The 9,073-nt window shown below is 40.3% G+C and overlaps 1 pseudogene; it reads left to right on the top strand.

Annotated features, from left to right (window-relative positions):
• Positions 1–5,992: 5,992 nt before the first annotated feature.
• On the top strand, positions 5,993–8,538 carry LOC142442516 (dynein axonemal assembly factor 10 pseudogene; annotated as a pseudogene).
• The last annotated feature ends 535 nt before the right edge of the window (positions 8,539–9,073 follow it).

Genomic DNA, 9,073 nt, shown 5'->3' with positions numbered 1-9,073 from the left:
TTGAAATGATAAAGCAACTGAGATGTTAGGTAGATTTAGGATAAGAATTATGTCAACGCTCTCTTTATATTTATCAGGGTGCCACACTCAACTGACTTGATGCACATGGGAGCTTGTATTGTATGTGTTGCATTCCAGATTAAAACTCAGACCCCTACCTTCTGGAACAGAATGAAGACCACAGTCATAGCCCAACATCAGTATTTCCTTTTCGCTGTACCATCAATCTGATGCTCCCTTCTCAGACCGACACCGTGTGTTTTGAACAGTGTCTTGATTCGCTGACAAAAAAAGTTACAAAAAAAGATTTCCCAAGTCTCGTACAATACATTCATCTCATATGTATACATTCATGTGTGTGTGTTTGTGTGTGTGTATAGGAAAGGAGAGGCAGGCCTCATGCCTCTTCAATACATGTCCTCATCCCTTATCCCAGAGGAAAGGTGATTTCCATTTAAAAGGTATTCTGACATTGATTAGTTGAGACTAAAGTTCCACTTACTCAACTGCTTGAAAATAAAGTCATAGCTGATGGCTCTTCCTGGATTCAGCCAAAGAAACATGGAGCTGCATCTAAAGAAACATCTGTCTTTTCATATGTATGAACAGCTATTTATTTTGGGTCCTATAGGAGTCTCAAGATTCATTATGAAAGAGAATTTCTATGATCATTTGAAAGACCATCTGCTTTGGGTTTAGCAACCTCACCTAGCTGGGCCTTCTGGAGCAATATGTCCAAAAGGATATGATAAACACGCTGTTAAACTTCATACACTGTTCCCCTCCCCCTCCCCCATCATGCTGTTAATAATGTAGACGCCTTTCTTTTCTCTTGTTTGAAATGTGGCTCAGCAAGAGCTGAGTTTTTCTACTCTATTTAGATTTTTCTCTCTCTTTGAAGTAACGCTACCTTGGAGCTAGGAACAACTTGTGGAGATCTGCAGCTCTGGCTAATGACAGCAGGGTATCTATTTTTATCAGATTGATCCTCTTCATTGATATTTTATTGGGCTTTAAAGCTATCGGTTGAATGCCATGCAAAGGGATATTTGTGGAACTGTCAGCACCTTGTGATTAATATGAATGCAATTCAGAGAAAAAGGAAACACGACTGATATTATTTGAGTTTTGAGACCACAGAGACTTCAAAGACTTTCTTGATGTTGCTGCAAACTGTTGCCAAAGCAATTACATGTTGCACTCTCTCTTCTGAAGGTAACATCACATGGAGAACTGTGCCGCTTTGTAAGACACAAAGATGCCACTGAAGAGACTTATAAATGGAAACTAGTGAAGAGAGATCCACACAGCTTTGAAGTGACCTCTTTGTCTATGGAAGAAGGTGTCAGATCATGTAAGTCATGAATTCTCTGCTCCCCAACCTACCAGCTACATTGGAGTTAAGATGTGGTACCCATTTTATTTGGCAATGTGACAAAGTCACCATTCACCTGCCAAATGTTTAGAAGAAATTGAATCACCATTTTTCAAGTGAGGAGAGAAGCACAGCATGAATCCACCTATCTCTCTCTGTCTTACACACACACACACAGAACTCACTTCAGAACACTTCTTTACTGTGCTCATTCTCTGTCTCTGTGTTCCCTTTTTGTCCAACATTCACAATTTCTTAAAGATGAACCTACAGGGACAGCAAGTAGAATACTTGATTCGGGGGGGGGGGGGGGGGGATAGTGGTTGTGGTGGTGCAAAAGGGAGACGGTGTCAAGGAGTCCATGTAGAAAAATATTGTTTGGAAACTGATTATAGTAGCAGTTGAACAATTCTGCTTGATGTGATTGAAATGTGGAATGATATGATATGTGTATTAAATCCCAACTAATTAGAAAAATATGTACACTCAATCAAGAACTCAAGAGCAGAGAGATGCCTATTGCAAGGAGAAGCAGAGATTTAGATTTGGAAGTTATTATATTATAAGTAGAGAGAATCTGGTCCGTACAACTTGTTAGCTATGTGGTCTTTGGTAATTTCATCATTTCATATATTATCACAAGTCGATTGTCCAGTGATAATATAGAATCTATAAGCTTCATGAAGCTCAGGATTCCCGAGAGTTCCATAAACATATGAAAATGCATGATAAATATTGATTATGTGCATCAGAGAACACTTATGCTAAGGTTCAAACTGTCATTCTGACTTACCTAAGAACTAGATCAAGTCTATATTGCCTTGTATTTTGTTTCAACCAAACTCACTGCTATGTTACTTAATAATTAGCTTTGACGTGCACATGTGTGGTTGCTCTGACATTCACAACACTACAAACTACTGAGTTTGGTAACTCATTGCGATGGCCATATGGAACTCACACAGGATATTCATGATTAGAGATTTTATTAAGAAAGGTAACAAGTTGCAACGCAGGTAAGAAATGCTCAGGATATGGTTGTTCAGTCAGGACATGTCACACAGTTCCAGGACTGCTAATAAAAGCCCAAAGGACAAGTGACTCCACCATATGGCTCAGCTGAAGGCACTCAGTTCCACTTCCATGGGTCAGAAACTTAGCACCCCCAAGTAAGTGCTCAGTGCTACTCCACTCTGCAAGCCAGGCTACTGCACAAAAACACTCAGCTTTACTTGCTGGATTGATAGAGAAAAAATCCAGTGATACTCATATATGTGTGTAAGAGAGAGCTTTACATCAAGAAATAATTATATATCAAGCAAACATCCCAACCCAGTCCGGATCAAGTCCATTTAAGTCCAATACTAGTCCATAAGTTCCTCTTTAGATTCATGCAGCCACATACAAGGGGGCAGAATGCAGGACTATCACAGGCCAGTGGGTGTGAAGTCTTGTGGATCCGACAGTGGTGGCTGCATCACAGGCCTCACAGGTTTCAGCATGGCTGGTCAGCAGGACGGAGAAAGCCAAGAGAGGACTGGCTTCCAGTGAGCCATTCATCTCAGTTGTGCCTCCAAATGAGGTCATCAAGCTGCAACTTGATTGACAGGCTAAACTCCACCTCCCCGCTTTATTGATCAAGTTGGCATGAAATTATTTGACTACCATACTTGCTCTGTGGACTGGGGTCTACCACTCTGCCCCATACTCTAGCTCCTGGTTCTGAAGTTGCAGCTGTCTTGTGGACTGAGGAGGTTCACTGCATAGGAGTCTGGCATCCAGAGGATGAATTCAACTCCTGACTTATGCTGGTAACTCCTCCCTCCTGCTTCTCAGAAGGCTCATTTTATACCCAGTAGTTGGGTACTAACAATGTATTCCATCAACAGTTATTTACAGGTGAATCTTATCAGTGCTATTCCCCACCTTGTAACCCAGACTCATGCAGGTAAAGGTCATTTGCTTGGAGTTAGAGAGACTTTATCTAGAAGAGCCACATTACATAGTCCCTGCCCCTGCAATGGTTGGTAGATTCTTGAATGCATGTTTGACCATAAATGTATAGAGGAATTTAAAAAGCACAGTTGTTAGTTGCCATTGAGTGAATTCCTGAACTGATTCATAGGGTTTTCAAGACTGTGACCATTCAGAAGTACATCACCCAGGATGTATTCAAACTTTCAACCTTTCAGCTAATCTTGAAGCAATTAATCATTTGCACCACCTAAGATTCCTTAGAAATGGTGAAATGTCGGGAACCCAAAATTTCAAAAGAGGTTGAATAAGAAGGCATTGCTTAACTGAAACCAAAATCTCATGTTAGAATAAATACCAAGCCATACAAAGATTGAGTTGGAGTTTGAAGTTTCCCAAAAGAGCAACCTGTTGGATTTAGAAGAAAGACAACCAAGTCCACGTAGAAAAAGAATGATTGGAAATTGATTGTGGTAACAATTGTATAATTCTGCTTGACATGAACTAGGGAGTGATAGGATATATATAAATAATAATAAAGGAAACCAAGATTCTCCTTAGGATTGAGAATGGTCAGATTTCAACTTGCTTGCCTTGCACATGTCATTAGGAAAAGTTAAATTTCTTTAAAAAGACATGGTGATTTTGAAGGTCAGGAAAGTCAAGGAAGCCCTTGGAGCTTGTCTTCAAACAAGCAGCCATATAAGTGAGGTAAGAGCTAAGTCCACACGGAAGAAGAAAATTTGATTTTGTGATCAAAGGATTGTAAACAGTAAAATTCAAGACCAGAGGAACAAATAGTATTAGAGCATAAATACTGAGCACCCACTTCGCAGAGGACTGGAGTTGATGGTGAAAGCCCCAAATTCATCTGCAGGGCCTCCACTTAGAATATGTGTCCAGTGAGTCACCTCTGACCATTGACCAGGGGTGTGAACAGCCTTGCTATCAGACATAGTGCAAAGGAACATGGACTGATGTGGATACAGGTGGTTTAAAATGTAACCCATTGTTCTTTGTTAGCCCTGTTGACCTATTTTAATTTTGTTCCAGTTTTGATTATTTTCTGTTATTTTTTAAACAGGAATTTTAAAATAATTTTATTTTGTTATTGTTGTTGGTATTTTTTTAAATTTCCTTATTTATTTTGCTTTTTGTTTCTATGTGTTTTTCTTTATATAAACCCTAGAATAGGTAAGCCTATGGAGAGAGTAACTGGATTGATATAGTCAGAGAAGTTGAGGGCTAATGGGAAGCTAATAAAAAATAGAATGAAAAAGAATAAAATGTTCTAAAATTGATTGTGGTGATGATTGCACAATGATTTTTAGTATATTTAAACTATTGAATCATATGGTATAAGAATTACATGTCAGTAAAGCTGTTAAGATAAAATACAGAGAAGCCCTTGGAGAAATGGATTGATACAGTGGCTGAAACAATGGAATCATACATGCCAATTACCATGAAACAGCCATCAGACAGGGCCATCTTTTATTGTGTTATTCATAACATCACCATGAGTCAAAGCCAACTTCTAACAACAATAAAACCAACTCAACCACTGATCAACATCAAACCAGTCTCACTGGTTTGGAATCTAGAGGCAAATCTAACACAGAAGGGTTAATTGAGTAACTATTGGTGAACTTGAACTCAATAATAAGTCCTAGCAAATTTTATTTCCTTACATACTCTCAAAACTGGGACATAGACTTTATTCATAGTGTTCTATTACACCATCAGGACACACTTGAAATTCAACAACCACTCGCAGCTAGGACTCTGAAACTACTTCGGAGTGTGATGGTGGCAGGAAGTGATCCTGCAGACTTCTTCCAGCTAGAGACTGGGTATGAAAATGAATGATGGTCAAACCATATATCATCATAGAAGTGACCTTTCAGCTCTGGGCCCAATTGGAAACCAAACAAACTCTTCTACAATTGCCTCAGAGAGGTCAGAATTTGGACAGTGATTGTCACCTTCTAGAATTTTTACATCTCCTTCCAATTTAAGATCAATCAGAAAAAGGTCAATCTGCTATGCAAACCCAACGCAATATATGCCCTGCATTTTGTTAGTAATTTTCACCGTCAGCAAGGCAACAGTTTCTAATCAGAGCAGACCCGGGACTGTCCTTTCCCCACATGTCCACTATAAAGCTTTCCTATTGCCCTGCCCGCCTTGGAGTCTATGGCCCAATTTTAATCATCAGCTCTTTCAGTGGTATCCTAGGTGTATAATGAGTTATGAGTTGGACTGCTAACTGCAAGGTCATTAGGTTGAACCTCTCAGTTGATCTATGGGAGAAAAGCGAGGCGTTCTGCTTCGGCAATCGATTCTGCCCACAGAGTGACTGTGAATCAGAATCAACTCCATGGCAGTGAACTTGGTTCTTTGGTTTGTTACTGGTGGTGCCACCATTTGTCTGTTAATTTGTCTTCCTGTGGCAGTTTTTGTGTGTTGCTGGAAGGTAGGTCACTTGTATTTCAAATGTCAACAGGGTCCCATAAAGTGAACCAGTTTTAGCAGTAGCTTCCAGATTAAGAACAGACTATAAAGAAGGAACAGGCTGTCAATTTAAGAGGAACCGGGTCCCCAAAAGATTGTGTATAACATCTGAATATCATTAGATACCGAATGCCTAATGAATGGAAGCACAATATTGAGACAATGCCAGAAGACGAGTCCCTCAGGTCACAAGGCACAAAACATACGATTGAGGAAGAACAGCCTTCTCAAAGCAGATTTGACCACAATGACATGAGTGGAAGAATGCCTATGGGGGTAAAGCCTTCATTTGCTGATGGGGCATGACTCAAAATGAAAAGGAAAAGCTGCATATATCAACTAATAATTGGCATTTGGAATGCAGGAAGTATGAAGCTAGGAAAATTGAACATCATAAACACCAAAATAGAACACATGGATATTGATAATCCTGTGCATGAGTAAGCTGAAATAGGCTGGTATGGGCCATTTTTAATAAGGAAAACATCTGGTTTACTATGTGGGGGGTGGCATAATGAAAAGGAATGGCATATCTTCATCAAAATGGACATTTCATGATCTATGATCAAGTGCAACATTGTCTGTGATGGGATAATATCTATCCAATGTAAAAACTCCAATAAATACAACTATTATTCAAATTTATAAACCAACCACCAAAGCTAATCATGCAGAAATTGAAGAATTATACCCATATCTTCAGTCTGAAATTCATCAAACGTGCCATCAAAATGCACTGATAAATATTGGATTTGGGAGCACGAAGTTGGAAGCAAAGAGGGAGGAAAGGTTTCTGGAAAATAAAGATTGGGTGGTAGACTCAAATGTGGAAATTACACAACAGGATATTGGAAGATCAACAACTTGCTCATAGGAAATATGTTATTCTGTTTTCTTTCATTCTGCCATCCTGAATCTAGGATAGGCCCATCTTGTCACATGTGTATTCGGAATCCCTCTTTTTCCTATTGCATGTACACCCCTAGATCGTCCCATCCCATTGCTGTATTGCCTATGGTGCTATCCCTTCCTGTGATGTATGTCGTTACCTGTAATCAGGGGGGTGCAAACCCCCAAGTAGGAAATATGTTTTTCAACAACAAATAAGTGACTATACACTTGGACTTCTTCAAATAGAATACACAGAAATCAAATCGAATACATCCGTGGGAAGAGACAATGAATCAGCTTAATATCAGCAACTAAAATCAGGCCTGGAATTGACTGTAGAACCGACCACCAATTGCTCAAATATAAATTCAGGTTGAAAGTGAAGAAAAATAAAACAAATCCATGAGAACCAAAGGAGGCTGCCTGAATTTCCAGAAGATCTCCAAAACAGATTTTGTGCCTTGAAAACTAATGATCAAAAACTGGAGAACTGTGGGAAGACATCAACCATGTTACTTATTAATAAAGAGAATGGTCATAACAATATATAATTGATCAAGGATTCAGGAGCGTAGGAGGGTGGAGGAGGAAAAGAGGTGCTTATACCAAGAACTCAAGTAGAAAGAAAATGTTTTAGAAATGATGATGGACACATATGTACAAATATGCTTGATACAATTGGCATATGGAATGGTATAGGAGTTGTAAGAGACCCCCAATAAAATGATTTTTAAAAATAGGAAAGAAAGTTCAAAGTGGATGTCAGAAGAGAATCTGAGGTTAATGTTTATGGTCTGATTTTGAGGTCCTTAGCTAGGGTCTGGGTTTAGCAGGGTCTAGCTGTTGCCAGAAGTGGAAACTACAGCATCATGTCGAGAAATCTCAGATTATGACCCATACCAAAAAGAGCCTCAACTACACGGTGTTTGACTGCAAATGGGGATTGTGCAGTGACAAAATTGTGATCATAGATAACTTCTCTAGGGACACTGGGGCCATTCAATTGCTTAAGACCCAGCTTTGGGAACTGAAGCTGCTTTGGGCGGTTGAAATGGCCTTGCCCACTAAATGGGAACCATTGGTTGCACATCTGTACAGCACAGATACTTAGCTACTAGAAGCCTTCATGTATGGAATCTGAGAGTCCTGGAGACCCCAGTGTAGTCCACAAAGGGCCATAAGGAAATTATTAATCTAGAGATGGTGTGTGCAGACTAGGATTTGGGAAAGAATCACCTAAAATAGTGACTGGCATTTGAGAGGCAACTGTCAAGGGATGTGACCCGAGGCAAAAAAAGACGATTCTGCTGCCGATATGGAACCTGTGCAGGGAGAACACAAGAGACTGTTGGATTGTGACTTTTGGCAACTCTCACCATCAAGAGGAGCGTGTTATGTGTTGGCTATGACAATGGGGACATTAAACTGCTTGACCTCCAAAATGGGTCCATTTCGATGGGAGATGAACATAAAAAATGGTGTCTACAGCATGGATTTGGACAGAAAGACTTCAGTATGAAGTTAGTAGCTACATCTCTGGAAGGAGAGTTCCGTGTTTTTTACCTGGAGCACAGCATCCAACCAGAGGTTGGGCGTTCATTTCAGAAAAAGCTCAGAACTCCATGGTACAGCAGGTGCAGCACCTGTTGCAGGACAGAGAGCTCTTCCGGATGGCCAGACTGCTGGAGCACCACTGGCCTGCTCCTCTGAACGGTGAGGACCAGATCCTGCAATCAAAGAAGGACTCAACCCTGTCCAGTCCACCCTTCCCGTTTGAAGCTTAGACTGGAGTCCAAACAGAAGAGGCCTGTGTGTGTAGCTCATTCGAATACATTATAAGAGTATGGACAGTCACAAAAGTCCAAGAGATGTGACCATGATTTTAGAGTTAATGTTTTCCAGAAGAGTGCCCAGAGGCTATCCGTTATGTTTGGGGCACCTCCGACTCCAACTGAACAAAATGGGGCTTGATGCATGTGAAAATCTCTAGATGCAGAGGGGCCAGCTCCTTTCCCCTAGTCTGAAAAGCCGAGGGTCAGCCCAGGACCCACCTGGATTCTCACTGGCTTCTGCAGTGTGGGAGCCAACTCTCCATAGCTCCAGATCTCTCCCCTTGCCTCCAGTGGAAAGGCAACTACTGTCTCTATTTACATTTTGTTAGTGTTTTCGCCATCTCTAAGGTTCCTTTTATTATTCCGGCTCTTGTAACACACCTGAATATTGGCTATGTGAAGGATATTTTTATTTTGTTTGAAATAGTTTGTCTTGATAAAATGACTGTAAATTTACTTTCATAAACACATTTGGAGAGATTTATAG

Source organism: Tenrec ecaudatus, chromosome 3 (assembly GCF_050624435.1).
Source record: "Tenrec ecaudatus isolate mTenEca1 chromosome 3, mTenEca1.hap1, whole genome shotgun sequence".
Taxonomy (NCBI): Eukaryota; Metazoa; Chordata; class Mammalia; order Afrosoricida; family Tenrecidae; genus Tenrec; species Tenrec ecaudatus.
This window is presented reverse-complemented; position numbering and strand designations above follow the sequence as displayed.